This window comes from Scyliorhinus canicula, chromosome 18 (genome assembly GCF_902713615.1).
Source record: "Scyliorhinus canicula chromosome 18, sScyCan1.1, whole genome shotgun sequence".
Classification (NCBI taxonomy): domain Eukaryota; kingdom Metazoa; phylum Chordata; class Chondrichthyes; order Carcharhiniformes; family Scyliorhinidae; genus Scyliorhinus; species Scyliorhinus canicula.
The window spans coordinates 301,653-316,332 of NC_052163.1; the positions used below are offsets into that span (position 1 = coordinate 301,653).

General features: G+C 45.4%; 1 long non-coding RNA gene across 1 annotated transcript; it reads right to left on the reverse strand.

Annotated features, from left to right (window-relative positions):
- Positions 1-7,982: 7,982 nt before the first annotated feature.
- LOC119953320 lies at positions 7,983-14,680 on the reverse strand. The gene is made up of 3 exons (XR_005457995.1): positions 14,636-14,680; positions 8,696-8,766; positions 7,983-8,230 (listed from the first exon to the last, which is right to left on the reverse strand). It is a non-coding gene; the product is annotated as an uncharacterized LOC119953320 (long non-coding RNA).

Sequence of the window (14,680 nt, forward strand, 5' to 3'; positions counted from 1 at the left end):
CAGTCCCAGTCTACTCAACCTCTCCTCATAATCCAACCCCTTCAGCTCTGGGATTAACCTAGTGAATCTCCTCTGCACACCCTCCAGCGCCAGTATGTCCTTTCTCAAGTAAGGTAAGGGTGAGAAAGTAAAATCAAATACTAGTGTTTTGTGTTTAAACAAAGGAGATTACAAGGGGATGAGAGAAGAACTAGCTAAGGTAGACTGGGAGCTAAGACTTTATGGTGGAACAGTTGAGGAACAGTGGAGAACCTTCCAAGCGATTTTTCACAGTGCTTAGCAAAGGTTTATACCAACAAAAATACCATTACATACTGTTCTAGGAAACTATCGCGGATACATTCTATCCTACAAACTCCTCCTCAAGGTTGCCTTGACCGACCTGGTTAAACCAATCGACATGTAGATTAAAATCCCCCATGATAACTGCTGTACCATTTCTACATGCATCAGTTATTTCTTTGTTTATTGCCTGCCCCACCATAACGTTATTATTTGGTGACCGATAGACTACTCCTATCAGTGACTTTTTCGCCTTACTATTCCTGATTTCCACCCAAATGGATTCAACCTTACCCTCCATAGCACCGATGTCATCCCTTACTATTGCCCGGATGTCATCCTTAAATAACAGAGCAACACCACCTCCCTTACCATCCACTCTGTCCTTCCGCATAGTTTGATACCCTCGGATATTTAACTCCCAGTCGTGACCATGTTAAAATGTCAAGCAACAGGAAAGTCAGGGTCCTGAATGCGCACAGACCGAAGATGCTCAGCAAAACGATCACCCAGTCTGCGTCTGGTCTCTCAGATATAGAGGAGACCACATCTTATCTACCTTTCCTTACCCTTTCTCCTCTTTGCTTCCACCGTCACCTCCCCCACATCTACAACTGTCACAGTTCATCCTGATGTTAGTTTCTCTGCAGTTTGGCCCTTCACACCTTTTGTCCTCTCTGGGGACTGCCATTAGCACTCTTTCCCCTTGGTTTCTGTGGCTATTCGCACCTGGTTTCCCTGGGTTTCTGTAGCTACGACTTCTTTCATTCTCACTCCACAGTATAAATATTCCCCACATTCTCTGACAGTTAGCTTTGACAAAGGGTCAGCTGGACTCGAAACGTTCGCTCTTTTCTCTCCCTACAGATGCTGCCAGACCTGCTGAGATTTTCCAGCAGTAATTTGCTTTTACCCAGTTAGGGACCAGGCTGCTTTTCAACAGCTTTAGGTGTAACAGACTGGAATAAACCCAAGATAACACCAATTACACTGAACATTTGCTCAATAACTGAGTGAATCAGCCAATCCTTCCAATAAATATTATATAACCTGCCCTGAGGAGGTGCAAAAAGACATGTGTGACGGCCAGAAGACTTTAGGAATATTGGATTTGAAATATTGGGCAATTTGAGGGTCAATGGCCTGGGGTTAGAGTGTGTTTGACTGCAATGATTATTCTGGCTGTGTAGATATAATCATCGAGGAGGAACACTGAAATACTGGGTGGGATAATGATAGAGAGAGGAGGTACTTGAATGATTCAAATCCTTGCAAGTTGATAAGTTGCCAGGGCCAGGTAGATTGTTTCCGAGGCTACTGAAGGAGGTCAGGTAGGAGATAGCAGATGCTCCAAGGATAATTTTCCAATCCTCACTAGACACAAGGAAGGTACCGGAGGACTGGAGAAAGGCAAATGTGGTCCCATTGTTTAAAAAGGGATTGAAGGAAATGCCGAACAATTATAGGCTATTAGTCTTACGTCAATGGTGGGCAAATTAGTAGAATCAATCCTGAGAGATAGGATTAACTGTCACACAGCAAGGCATGGACTAGTCGGGAATCGTCAGCATGGGTTTGTTAAAGGAAGGTCTTGCCTCGCAAATTTGATTAAATTCTTTGAGGAAATGACAAGAAGTGTTGATAAAGGTAATGCAGTGGATGCGGTATACATGATTTTAGAAGGCATTTGACAAAGTCCCAAATGGCAGATTGGTCAACAAAGTGAAAGCCCATGGGAGACAGGGCAATGTGGCAAACCGGATAAAACATTGGCTTAGTAACAGGAAACAAAGTGTAATGGTTGATGGCTGCCCTTGCGATTGGAAAGTTCTTTCAAGTGATGTTCCACAGGGCTCGGTGTTGGAACCCTGACTGTTTGTGTTATATATTAACGATTTGGAAGTGAACATGGGGAGCATGATTGGGAAATTGGCAGATGGCACAAAAAATTGGCGGAGTAGTGGGCAGTGTAGAGGATAGCTACAATTTCCAAAATAATATAGATGGGATGGTGGAGTGGGCGATCAAGTGGCAGATGTAATTTAACAGAGAAGTGTGATGTCATGCATTTAGGGAAGTCAAACAGTTATAGGGAGTACACAGTAAATGGGAATATACGAAGAAGGGTTGAGGGCAGCACTGTAGCACAAGTGATTAGCACTGTGGCTTCACAGCGCCAGGGCCCCAGGTTCGATTCCCCGCTGGGTCACTGTCTGTGCGGAGTCTGCACGTTCTCCCCATGTCTGCGTGGATTTCCTCCGGGTGCTCCAGTTTCCTCCCACAGCCCAAAGATGTGCAGGTTAGGTGGATTGGCCGTGATAAATTGCCCTTAGTGACCAAAAAAAAATGGTTTGAAGGAGTTATTGGGTTATGGGGATAAGGTGAGGGCTTAAGTGGGTCGGTGCAGACTTGATGGGCCGAATGGCCTCCTTCTGCACTGTATGTCCTATGTTCTATGATGTGAGAGATCTTGGCGTGCAGATACACAGGTCCGTAACAGCTCTTCGGGGGTGTTTAAACTAATTTGTCAGGGGGATGGGAAAACGAGCTGTAGTCCAGAAGCCAGTGTTGAGAGTAGTGAGGTACTGAGGAGGGTATCAAGGTCGCAGGAGTGTACCGGCAGACAGGAAGGTGGGTTGAAGTGTGTCTACTTCAATGCAAGGAGCATCCGGAATAAGATAGGTGAACTTGGAGCGTGGATTGGTACTTGGGACTATGAAGTTTTGGCCATTACGGAGACATGGTTAGAACAGGGACAGGAATGGTTGTTGGAAGTTCCGGGGTATAGATGTTTCAGTAAGAGTAGGGAAGGTGGTAAAAGAGGTGGAGGAGTAGCATTGTTAATCAAAGATAGTTTAACGGCTGCAGAAAGGCAGTTTGAAAGGGATCTGAGGTAATATGGGCTGAAGTTAGAAATAGGAAAGGAGTGGTCACATTGTTAGGAGTTTTCTATAGGCCCCCAAATAGTTATAGAGATGTGGAGGAAGAAATTGCAAAACAGATTATGGATAGGTGTGGAGGTCTCAGGGTAGTTGTCATGGGTGACTTTAACTTTCCAAATATTGATTGGAACCTCCATAGGTCGAACAGTTCGGATGGGGCAGTTTTTGTACAGTGTGTGCAGGAGGGTTTCCTGTCACAATATGTGGATAGGCCGACAAGAGGGGGGGCCACATTGGATTTGGTACTGGGTAATGAATCTTGCCAAGTTATCATAGAGTTATCATAGAATTTACAGTGCAGAAGGAGGCCATTCGGCCCATCGAGTCTGCACCGGCTCTTGGAAAGAGCACCCTACCCAAGGTCAACACCTCCACCCTATCCCCATAACCCAGTAACCCCACCCAACCCAACACTAAAGGCAATTTATCATGGCCAATCCACCTAAGCTGCACATCTTTGGACTGTGGGAGGAAACCGGAGCACCCGGAGGAAACCCACGCACACACCGGGAGGATGTGTAGACTCCACACAGACAGTGACCCAAGCCGGAATCGAACCTGGGACCCTGGAGCTGTGAAGCAATTGTGCTATACACAGTGCTACCGTGCTGGGTATTTGTTTGTGGGAGAGCACTTTGGAGATAGTGACCACAATTCGGTATCTTTGACTATTACAATGGAGAGGGTTAGGGCCAAACGGCAGGGCAAGGTTAATAATTGGGGGAGGGGTAATTATGATGTGAGTAGGCAAGAATTAGGGAGCATAAGATGGGAACAGAAACTGTCAGGAAAAGGCACAAATGAAAAGTGGAGCTTGTTCAAGGAACAACTACTGCGTGCCCTTGATAGGTATGTCCCTGTCAGGCAGGGAGGAAATGGCCGTGTGAGGGATCCATGGTTCACCAAAGAGGTTGAATGTCTTGTCAAGAGGAAAAAGGAAGAGTATGTAAGAATGAGAAAACAAGGTTACAAGGTAGCAAGGAATGAGCTAAAAAAAAAAGGGCTTAGGAGAGCTAGGAGGGGGCATGAGAAGTCCTTGGCGGGTCGGATCAAGGAAAACCCCAAGGCTTTTTACTCTAATGTGAGAAATAAAAGAATGACCAGGGTGAGGGTAGGGCCGGTCAAGGACAGTGGTAGGAACTTGTGCATGGAATCAGAAGAAATAGGAGAGGCGTTGAATGAATACTTTTCTTCAGTGTTCACCAAGGAGAGGGGCCATGTTTCTGAGGATGAGAGTGTGATACAGGCGGGTAGGCTGGAGGAGGTAGATGTTCTGAGGAAGGATGTATTAGCAATTTTGAAAAACCTGAGGGTCGACAAGTCCCCTGGGCCAGATGGGATACATCCAAGGATTCTTTTGGAGGCAAGGGATGAGATTGCAGAGCCTTTGGCTTTGATCTTTGGGTCCTCACTGTCCACGGGAATAGTGCCAGAGGACTGGAGAGTGGCGAATGTTGTTCCTCTGTTCAAGAAAGGGAATAGGAATGACCCTGGTAATTATAGGCCAGTTAGTCTTACTTCTGTGGTCGGTAAGTTAATGGACAAGGTCCTGAAGGATAGAATTTATGACCATTTGGAAAAATGCAGCTAAATCCGGGATAGTCAACATGGATTCGTGAAGGGCTAGTCTTGCCTCACAAATTTGATTGAATTCATTGAGACCAGTTACCAGCGGTGTACCACAGGGATCAGTGCTGGGTCCTCTGCTATTTGTGATTTTTATCAATGACTTGGAGGAGGGGGCTGAAGGGTGGGTCAGTCATTTTGCTGATGACACCAAGATTGATGGAGTAGTGGATAGTGTGGAGGGCTGTTGTAGGCTGCAAAGGGACATTGATAGGATGCAGAGCTGGGCCGAAAAATGGCAGATGGAGTTTAACCCTGATAAGTGCGAGTGATTCATTTTGATAGAAAAAATTTGAATGCGGATTACAGGGTCAACGGCAGGGTTCTGAGGAATGTGGAGGAACAGCGAGATCTTGGGGTTCATGTCCACAGATCTCTGAAGGTTGCCACTCAAGTGGATAGAGCCGTGAAGAAGGCCTATAGTGTGTTAGCGTTTATTAACAGGGGGCTTGAGTTTAAGAGCCGCAGGGTTATGCTGCAACTATACATGACCCTGGTGAGACCACATTTGGAGTATTGTATGCAGTTCTGGTCACCTCACTATAGGAAGGATGTGGAAGCATTGGAAAGGGTGCAAAGGAGATTTACCAGGATGCTGCCTGGTTTGCAGGATAGGCCTTATGAGGAAAGGTTGTGGGAGCTAGGGCTTTTCTCTTTGGAGCGGAGGCGGATGAGAGGCGACTTAATAGAGGTTTATAAGATAATGAGGGGGGTAGAGTTGACGTTCAGAGACTATTTCCTCGGGTGGATGTAGCTGTTACAAGGGGCATAACTATAATATTCAGGGTGGGAGATATAGGAGGGATGTCCGAGGTAGGTTCTTTACTCAGAGAGTGGTTAGGGTGTGGAGTGGACTGCCTGCTGTGATAGTGGAGTTGGACACTTTAGGAACTTTCAAGCGGTTATTGGATATGCACATGGAGCACACCAGAATGACAGGAAGTAGGATAGCTTGATCTTGGTTTCGGACAATGCTTGGCACAACATCGAGGGCCAAAGGGCCTGTTCTGTGCTGTACTGTTCTATGTTTTAAAGACACAGTTCAAGTAGACAAGGGCATTAAGAAAATGTGTGGAATGCTCTCCTTCATTGGCAGAGGTATAGAATATAAAAGTAAGGATATAATTTTTTAATTGTATGAAACATTGGTGAGGCCACAACTGGAATATTGTGTGTGGTTCTGGTCAAGTGTGGATAGAGGAGGGATTGGATATGTTGGGGTTACTTTCCTTGGAACAAAGAAGGCTGAGGGGTGACTTAATTGAGGTGAACAATATTATGAGGGGGTAGGGTGGATAGAAACATAGAAAATAGATGCAGGAGGCCATTTGGCTCTTTGGCCTGCAATACCATTCAATATGATCAGGGCTGATCATGCAAATTCAGTATCCCTCTTTCTCTCCATACCCCTTGATCGCTTGAGCCGTAAGGCCAACGTCCAGCTCCCGCTTGAACATATCCAATGAACTGACCCCAACAGCTTTCTGTGGTAGAGAATTCCACAAGTTCCCAACTCTGTGAGAGAAGAAGTTCTTCCTCATCTCAATCCTGAATAGCTGACCCTTATTCTTAGGCTGTGACCCCGAGTTCTGGACGTCCCCAACATCGGGAACATTCTTCCCACATCCAGCCTGTCCAATCCCATCAGGATTTTATGTTTCTATGAGATCCCCTCTCATTCTTCTAAACTCCAGTCAGTACAAGCCCAGTCGATCCAGTATTTCTTCATATGTAATAGGGTAAATTTATTTCCCCCGGTGGAGAATTCTAGAACCAGGGGACATGGATTCAAGATAAGTGGCAGAAGGTGTAGAGAGGACATGAGGAAAAACGTTTTTACGCAGAGGGTAGTGGGAGTCTGGAATTCACTGCCCGAGTTGGTGGTGGAGGCAGAGACCCTAAACTCTTTTAAAAAGTACCTGGATCTGCACCTTAAGTGCTGTAAGATACAGGGTATGGACCAGGTGCAGGAAGCTGGGATTAGAAAGATCACCTGGGTGTCCTCGGGCTAGCATAGACAAGATGGGCCAAATGGCCACCTTCTGTGCTGTAACTTTGAGGATTCTATGATCCTAATGGCTCGCCAGAAAGTAAAATTGACAAAGGAATGTGTTTTTCAATCTGGACTAATGAAAAATGAAAATCGTTCTTGTCACGAGTAGGCTTCAATGAAGTTACTGTGAAAAGCCCCTAGTCGCCACATTCCGGTGCCTGTCCGGGGAGGCTGGTACGGGAATTGAACCGTGCTGCTGGCCTGCTTGGTCTGCTTTAAAAGCCAGCGATTTAGCCCGGTGAGCTAAACCAGCCCCAGCTAAACCAGCCCCAATGTGGTTTGACTGGGGAAGTCACTGGGAAGTTTATGTAACTTTACAGCCTGAAGAGATAATTTGTTTTACAGCTTGGGGAGATGAGATCATTGCTGGGTGGAGACATTCTGAGAAGCTATGGAGAGAGGCAGTTTTTGAGAAGCTTTGGAGAGCGGAGGTGCATTCTGATCTGCCTGACACTGAGTCCACAATTCTCCCACAGTAAGATAGTTTTAGAGCTGTATGTTCCTTTTCTTGTTGTTTAATGGGAAATTGAGTAATAACGTTTAAGGTATAATTGTAAGTTGCCCTTTTCGGATGTGAAGTTAAAAAGTTTAATATTGTATTCATAATAAAATGCTGTTCTTAAAAAGTAATAATCCCTATTTTTGCCTACAATCACACCTGAAGCAAATCATTCTTTCCGCACAGTCTTATAAAATATTGGGGTTTTGGTCCAGTATCCATATCCACTACTGGGATCTGGTCAGGGTCATAATAAACAACAACACAGCAAATTACATTCACCAGGAACGGAGTCAGAGTGGACACTCACTCTTGATCATTACAATGGAATTCTCTCTGCTGAGCATGAATAATTCTGGATGGGCATCAGTTGAACTGCTGCAATCCAAGATTAGAATGAAACGGGCTTTCAAACTGAGCTCAATCAATATTCTGTTATCAATATTCTTTTAGCTGAGCTGGGGAAGAGTTAAGAATAATGATGATATATCTGCGGCTTTTGGCAGGACTGAGCCCCAAAGTATTGCAAACTTTATCTTGAAGGTCATAAATGCACAAAATGAAATGAGGATGCAGTGAATAGAGGGAAGCATTTAATACCAATACACAACATTATGGGAAATACACTGCAGATGCATTCATTTCTCAGGCAGAGATAGCAAGAAAGATGTGATGATGTTGATCCATTTAGTGTTAGCTCTATTGTCTAAAAGTCTTCAGTCTAGTGCTCCTTCGGTGACTGCGTGGCTTAATCCCAACAGGCAGCAGGACAATATCATTCTATCTTCATCTGGTCTTGTGTTGAGTGGATGTCATTCTGTAACAGATCTGCATCAGGAGATGGGTGAGAACGTGGAAAGCACAAGAAATATTCATGATTTTGAAATTTGTAGGAGTTGCGCAAACATTTGTTAAAGTGACTTATGATACAAATAGTACATATCAAATAACATCTTCCATTCCTCTATCACACCCCTTCCTCATCCACCCATTCTGTTCCCTGCCTTCCCTGCACACCCCTCAGTTCCTCCATCCTCTTCCCAAATTCCACCCACAACTTACATTCCCTCAGTCACAAATCAAAAATATTTTTGTTCAAATTCAGACAAAGATACCACAGATTCAATAATAGCCCACGGGGCCACAGGGAGAGGCTTATCCACGATGCATTGGCAATGGGGGGGGGGGGGGGGGGGGGCCTGGTTCTCATCACTGGCCAGGACCTCCAGTTACACTGAGCAAATTTACTCAACAGCAAGACATGGGTTAAATCACGAGTAGTGAGCAACTTACCTTCACACCTCTCTAGAGCTTAGCCCCAGTGAATTCATTTTGCAGAATGAACTAACTACTTTTTCCATCCCCTGAAGAACAAGAGAAAACCAAAGTAAAATCCTCAGTGAAATTCAAAACAAGCTGGAAACGGCCTGTCATGTGCAAAAATTAGCAGCAAATGCTTTTCCAGCCGACAAAGGTCCATCAGACCACATCCATCACGGAATTTTTAAAAACTAGACACATCACAAGCTGATAATAACACCAAGTCATTTTGAATTAGGCAGCACCCTGCTCCTTTTGAACTGGATGGGCCATGGTGAGATGGAAGGAGAATTACTTCAAATCAATTTGATCACCATTTAACCTTTCCCAAGAGACTACAGGCTATATAACCTACTCTCCTAAATTACCCATTTTAGGGATCATTCAGGTGAATCTGAACCACTGCAAGGCCAATATCTGCTGTCTGATGTGTGGTGCCCAGAACTTCAGGCAATACTTTGGATAAGGGCGGACAAAGGCTTTGTAAAGCTGGAATGTAACTTCCAGCCTTTTGTACTTCAACACAAGATAAAGAACAATATTTTATTAGCCTTTTGATGCTTTCTGGACATGTCAGCTAGCTTTTAATGGGCACTGAAATCCACCAACCTCAGTTTCTAATCATTCAGTAAATAATCTAATTTATCTAATACGATCCCAGAGCAGATCCTAACAGTGGCGAGGATACTGGACCAAAACCCCAATATTTTATTTTATTTTGTGTAAGACTGAGGAAAGAACATTACCCTCCAGGAACGATTGGACAGAGATAGGGATTTGGTATTTTAAAACAAAACTTTATTAACACAATATTAAACTCTTTAACATCACATCAGAAATATATATCTATTCCTTAAACAATACTACTCAATACAGTAAATACAATACCGTTAATAACGATCTCTATTCCCATCTAAACAACAGGAAAACCATACAGTTCTCAATGCACCCCACATCCCAATGGCACAGAGTATACTTGCTTTCCAGAACAGATTTGGTTCCTGTTAGAACCTCTGCTGACTCTGGCTGGATGTCTTCGAAAAGGTGTTTCAATTGGTTTGTTTTAGCTCCCCCCTTGGCCTCAGACAAGTCTGCACTGCTTTAAATACCATTAATCGTTTTTTTGAACTATTCTTTTTTTACAGAATAATTTGCTTTATAATTTTCCGATAAAGGAGCAATTTAAAGTGGCCAATCCACCTACCCTGCACACCTTTGGGTTGTGTGGGTGAGACTCATGCAGATATAAGATAATGTGCAAACTCCACACAGACAGTGACCTGAGGCCGGGATCAAATCCATATCCTTGACACTGTGAGGCAGTAATGCTAACTCCGACTGTGAGAGTATTAGACCTTACTTGTGGTGTAAAGGGTTTGCCAGATCAGAACAGAACTCCAAAGCTTTCTCAAAATGTCAGAATGCCTTAGATCCACCCAGCAATGACATCATCGCCCCAGGCTGAAACGCATTAACTTCCCAGAGACACCCCCCTCGTCAAACAAGAGTGAATTAGCCAGGCTTTTATAAGGTCAATTTCACCTCCGCCTCCACTACCCCCAATTCCACTACCCCCACTTCCACTACACCCCACCCACTACACCCCTCCTCTACGAACACCCTCACTACCCCAGGATCTCCCCACATCTCCAAATTATTTACAGTGACTGGAAACATCACCTCAGATTGGTAGGATTTCAGCTTCAACATTTTTTCCAAATTATTAAATATATTTCCTATTTTTGGGACACTACAAAGAAAATTTTAACATGGAATCAAATTGCGATTATTAAACTAAGAAGGTTAGAACATAGAACATAGAATAGTACAGCACAGAACAGGCCCTTCGGCCCTCGATGTTGTGCCGAGCATTGTCCGAAACCAAGATCAAGCTATCTCACTCCCTGTCATTCTGGTGTGCTCCATGTGCCTATCCAACAACCGCTTGAAAGTTCCTAAAGTGTCCGGCTCAATTATCACAGCAGGCAGTCCATTCCACACCCTAACCACTCTCTGAGTAAAGAACCTACCTCGGACATCCCTCCTATATCTCCCACCCTGAATCTTATAGTTATGCCCCCCTGTAACAGCTACATCCACCCGAGGAAATAGTCTCTGAACGTCCACTCTATCTATCCTCCTCATCATCTTATAAACCTCTATTAAGTCACCTCTCATCCTCCTCCGCTCCAAAGAGAAAAGCCCTAGCTCCCTCAACCTTTCCTCATAAGACCTATCCTGCAAACCAGGCAGCATCCTGGTGAATCTCCTTTGCACCCTTTCCAATGCTTACACATCCTTCCTATAGTGAGGTGACCAGAACTGCACCCAATACTCCAAATGTGGTCTCACCAGGGTCATGTATAGTTGCAGCATAACCCCGCGGCACTTAAACTCAAGCCCCCGTTAATAAACGCTAACACACAATAAGCCTTCTTCACGGCTCCATCCACTTGAGTGGCAACCTTCAGAGATTTGTGGACATGCACCCCGAGATCTCTCTGTTCCTCCACATTCCTCAGAACCCTGCCGTTGACCCTGTAATCCGCATTCAAATTTTTTCTACCAAAATGAATCACCTCGCACTTATCAGGGTTAACTCCATCTGCCATTTTTCGGCCCAGCTCTGCATCCTATCAATGTCTCTTTGCAGCCTACAACAGCCCTCCACCTCATCCACTACTCCACCAATCTTGGTGTCATCAGCAAATTTACTGACCCACCCTTCAGCCCCCCTCCTCCAAGTCATTGATAAAAATCACAAATAGCAGAGGACCCAGCACTGATCCCTGTGGTACACCGCTGGTAACTGGTCTCCAGTCTGAAAATTTTCCATCCACCACCACCCTCTGTCTTCTATGTGATAGCCAGTTACTTATCCAATTGGCCAAATTTCCCTCTATCCCACACATCCTTACTTTCTTCATGAGCTGACCATGGGGAACTTTATCAATCGTTTTACTAAAATCCATGTATACGACATCAACTGCTCTACCTTCATCTACACACTTAGTTACCTTCTCAAAGAATTCGATCAAATTTGTGAGGCAAGACTAGCCCTTCACGAATCCATGTTGACTATCCCGGATTTAGCTGCATTTTTCCAAATGGTCATAAATTCTATCCTTCAGGACCTTTTCCATTAACTTACCGACCACCGAGGTAAGACTAACTGGCCTATAATTACCAGGGTCATTCCTATTCCCTTTCTTGAACAGAGGAACAACATTCGCCACTCTCCAGTCCTCTGGCACTATCCCCGTGGACAGTGAGGACCCAAAGATCAAAGCCAAAGGCTCTGCAATCTCATCCCTTGCCTCCAAAAGAATCCTTGGATGTATCCCATCTGGCCCAGGGAACTTGTCGACCCTCAGGTTTTCCAAATTGCTAATACATCCTTCCTCAGATCATCTGCCTCCTCCAGCCTACCCGCCTGTATCACACTCTCATCCTCAAAAACATGGCCCCTCTCCTTGGTGAACACTGAAGAAAAGTATTCATTCAACGCCGCACCTATTTCTTCTGACTCCCATGCACAAGTTCCCACTACTGTCCTAACCTCACCCTGGTCATTCTTTTATTTCTCACATAAGAGTAAAAAGCCTTGGGGTTTTCCTTGATCCGACCCGCCAAGGACTTCTCATGCCCCCTCCTAGCTCTCCTGAGCCCTTTTTAGCTCATTCCTTGCTACCTTGTAACCCTCAAGCGACCCAGCTGAACCTTGTTTTCTCATCCTTACATACTCTTCCTTTTGTCCTCTTGACAAGACATTCAACCTCTTTTGTGAACCATGGTTCCTTCACACAGCCATTTCCTCCCTGCCTGACAGGGACATACCTATCAAGGGCACGCAGTATTTGTTCCTTGAACAAGCTCCACTTTTCATTTGTGCCTTTCCCTGACAGTTTCTGTTCCCATCTTATGCTCCCTGATTCTTGTCTACTCGCATCATAATTACCCCTCCCCCAATTATTAACCTTGCCCTGCCGTATGGCCCTATCGCTCTCCATTGCAATAGTGAAAGACACCGAATTGTGGTCACTATCTCCAAAGTGCTCTCCCACAAATAAATCTAACACTTGGCCCGGTTCATTACCCAGTACCAAATCCAATGTGCCCCCCCCCCCCCTCTTGTCGGCCTGTCCACATTATTGTGTCAGGAAACACTCCTGCACACACTGTACAAAAACTGCCCCATCCAAACTGTTCGACCTATAGAGGTTCCAATCAATATTTGGAAAGTTAAAGTCACCCATGACAACTACCCTGAGACCTCCACACCTATCCATAATCTGTTTTGCAATTTCTTCCTCCACATCTCTATAACTATTTGGGGGCCTATAGAAAACTCCTAACAATGTGACCGCTCCTTTCCTATTTCTAACTTCGGCCCATATTACCTCAGTAGGCAGATCCCCTTCAAACTGCCTTTCTGCAGCAGTTAAATTATCCTTGATTAACAATGCGACTCCTCCACCTCTTTTACCACCTTCCCTACTCTTACTGAAACATCTATACCCCGGAACTTCCAACAACCATTCCTGTCCCTGTTCTAACCATGTCTCCGTAATGGCCAAAACTTCATAGTCCCAAGTACCAATCCACGCTCCAAGTTTACCTACTTCATTCCGGATGCTCCTTGCATTGAAGTAGACACACTTCAACCCACCTTTCTGTCTGCCAGTACACTCCTGCGACCTTGATACCCTCCTCAGTACCTCACTACTCTCAACACTGGCTTCTGGACTACAGCTCGTTTCCCCGGCCCCCTGACAAATTAGTTTAAACCCCCCCGAAGAGCTGTAGCAAATTTCCCTCCCAGGATATTGGTGCCCCTCTGGTTCAGGTGCAAACGGTCCTGTCTGTACAGGTCCCACCTTGCCCAGAATGTGCTCTAATTATCCACATAACTGAAGCCCTCCCTCCAACACCATCCCTGCAGCCACGTGTTTATCTGCACTCTCTCCCTGTTCCTCACCTCACTAGCACGTGGCACCGGCAACAAACCAGAGATGACAACATGGTTTGTCTTGGCTCTCAGCTTCCACCCTCGCTCCCTAAATTCCTGTTTTAAATCCCCGTCCCTTCTCTTACCTATGTTGTTGGTACTGATGTGTACCACGACTTGTGACTGTTCCCCCTCACCCTTAAGGATTCTGAAAACATGGTCCGAGACGTCACGGACCCTGGCACCCGGGAGGCAACATACCATCCGTGAGTCTCTTTCGCTGCCACAGAACCGTCTATCTGTCCCTCTATCGAATCCCCAATAACTATTGTTCTCCTCTCCCTCCTTCCCTTCTGAGCCACAGGGACGGACTCAGTGCTGGAGTTCACCGTGGCTTACTCCTGGTAAGTCGTCCCCCTCAACAGTATCCAAAACGGTATACTTGTTACTGAGGGGAACGACCACAGAGGATCCCTGCACTGACTGCTTCCTCCCAGCCCCTCTCACCGTCACCCATCTATCTTGATTCTTCGCAGTAACTACATCCCTGAAACCACTATCTATGACCACCTCTGCCTCCCGAATGATCCGAAATGCATCCAGACAACAGCTCCTCCACAAACCACCTTCAAGATACGGTGACCGCAATGCACTGATGCAAATTTTCCCTGCAACAGCCAATCAGCAGCTCTGCTCTACTGCCCTCTGCAGGATGCTTGCCTTCACTTGAACACGGAGGGTGTCTTGCTCAGGTGCATGTTCTGGATGTCGTGACCGCAATGCACTGATGCAAGTTTTCCCCACAACAGCCAATCAGCAGCTCCGCTCTACTGCCCTCTGCTGGATCCCTAAGGTTGTTACTCATTTATAAATTATGAAGTCAATATTTTTTGCAATTAAAATCCAATCTGGTTGGAGTAAAGGTGAGTTTGTGTGAATCGTACAGACAGGGGGAGGGCCCTCACCTGTCCAGTGAACTGTCCGCCTCACACACCTGTCCAGTGAACTGT